Source organism: Cynara cardunculus (assembly GCF_001531365.2).
Source record: "Cynara cardunculus var. scolymus isolate 2C chromosome LG 10, CcrdV1, whole genome shotgun sequence".
NCBI classification, from domain to species: Eukaryota; Viridiplantae; Streptophyta; class Magnoliopsida; order Asterales; family Asteraceae; genus Cynara; species Cynara cardunculus.
The window spans coordinates 28,573,103-28,575,734 of record NC_037537.1 but is presented as its reverse complement, the minus strand read 5'-3'; positions in this window follow the sequence as shown (position 1 = coordinate 28,575,734).

Sequence of the window (2,632 nt, the reverse complement as noted above, 5' to 3'; positions counted from 1 at the left end):
TGTTTCATATAATACTTTTTTTGATGAAGTTGTTTCATATATGGTTGTGAAATTGTTTCATATAATACTTAATGAAACTGTTTCATGTATTTCTCATTTTATTATAGTAATTTATTTTTGATTTAATAATATAATTTTTTATAAAGATAATAACTAAGTATTCTGTTAGAACTTAATGATTATTTTAATTATATTTTATATTTACAATGAGATATTTATTGTGTATTTGATTATGTTTATCTACAGTTAATTAAATGAGTTGAAAATAAAGTTTTAATAAGTTGTACTTACACACAAATCACTTGTAATCTTGATTTTTAAGTAATATGCATCAATAAACAATATTTTATGCATAAAAAATTGTTTTAAGAGTTTTTTGTCAAATGCTTTATAATATAATGTGTATATATATATATATATATATATAGAGAGAGAGAGAGAGAGAGAGAGATGAGTTACTATGTAACCCTTTACATTTGTACAACTAATACAACTCAATCTCAACCGTTCATTTAGTTTGATGAATATATGATTTCATATAAGTTTTGATTATTTCTTAATCTAAAGTATTGATCATAATTAATGAACTCTAGTCATCTTCCATAAATATTTAAATCATAATAAATGAACTTTCATCATTTCCATAAATATCTTAATTGATTGGGTTGCATTAGTTGTACAAATAGACATAGTTGCATTTGAAATAGACCCTATATATATTCACACGTTAAATATATAATATAGTATTTTATTGAAGTTTTTAAAAAGAAAATTAATAAAAAGATAAAATGACTAAAAATACTTCTCATTTAATTAGACTTAACAAAAAAAGTTAACGATTGTTAATAGAAGGAACAAAAACCGTTGTGAGATGTCAAACATAAAAATTAGACCTGTTAAAATAAAATTAAGAGATAAAAATATTAAAATTGACAAACGTCAAGGACCGAAAGTAAACTTTACCCTTCATAAAAATAATAACTTAAAAAAAGTACCAATTTTAGAGTTTAGACATGGTATCATAGGCTTTTTTTCTTGTTTCCAAATTTAATGGGTCCAAAAGGCCCAAGATCTTAATTTGATTTTAATAAAGCCCAATAATATAATATTGATAGGGATGGAAAGAGGACTAGTAGGGTGCGTTTGGTATGCAAACTGAACATGACAGGACAAGACAGGACAGGACAGGACAAGACAGGACAAGACAGAACAAGACAGTTGTTCAATGTTTGGTAAGACATGACAGGACTGGACAGAACTGGTTAAAATGACTAATTTATCCCCAGTGAGCTGTTTAGTTTTTTTTTTTTTTTTAACTAAATAACCAATATAAATGTTAACAAATACGGTGTTCAAAGTATAACTTACATCAAACCACTACTACTTACAAAAATACATGATTTTATAATCAACTAATGATATATGAAAAAAGTAAATATAATATAAGCATTAAGAATCCATTATCGAAGCAAATCTATATGCATTCCATACTAAGAAGAAAAAACTACTACCAACAAGCGTACAATTAATTAAAATGGATTAAATATCAAATAGTAAATAAAATATAAGTATCAAGAAAACAATTTGGCTAGTGATCCCATATAGTATTATCACATTCACAAAACTTGGATTCCAAAAAACAAAAGAATTCACCTATCACCTGTACAATCACTTATGTAAGATCAAAATCAAATATCTACTACTTTGATTAAGGGAAAACATACAAAACTCATCGAAAACAACAAATTGCATGTGCGAACATTACGCAATACGTTTGACGGTGATAGAATCAAGAAAACAATTTATGTAATTTATTAAATTATAATTATTTTTTATAACAAAATATATCATTTGAAGTTTTCATCAAAACAATTAAAATGACACCAAATAAAAAGTTTATGTTGTTTTCTATTTTTATTTTTATCTCTTTTCTACATTATTTTATTATTATAAAATTACATAAATTAATAAAAATATAGAAACCGTATAAAAATAATATTTTGAGGACAGTAAAATGAAAGTTTAAGAAACATAAAATACAATAAATAAAATTTAAAGAATGAATAAAATGTAAAAGAGAGACATATTTGATGTTTTAGAAGAGAATTAAGTTTTATTTTGAGGTTATATTGGTAAAATATAAGTCTGTTTCATCTTGTTCCACCCTGTTCCATGAGGTAGGGGTGGAACAGGCCTGTTCCACTCTGTTTCTGTCTGTTCCACATAAAATTCATGTCAAACATGGGACAGAGATATATGTCATGTTCTGTCATGTCTCTGCCCAGTGTACCAAACGCACCCGTATTGAACGGGTAATGCATCTCCCGATCTTAACTCTCGTTTAATCTCCGATGGGTTCGGAGGAAGAATCCTTGATGGATTCAAAAAACCCGTTTCGGTACCCGTTTAGTATAAACCAATCTATTTTAAAATATAAATAATAACAAATAGTCATTATATTAATTACCAATAATGAAAATCAAAGTATATTTGTTAGTATAATAATAAATGTATACATACATATATATATACACATATATATATATATATAGAGGAGTGATCATATGAAAACCGCCCTCATTTGTGTAAACCGTGCAAACCACCTTCATCTGTCGATTTCATTGTTTAATCT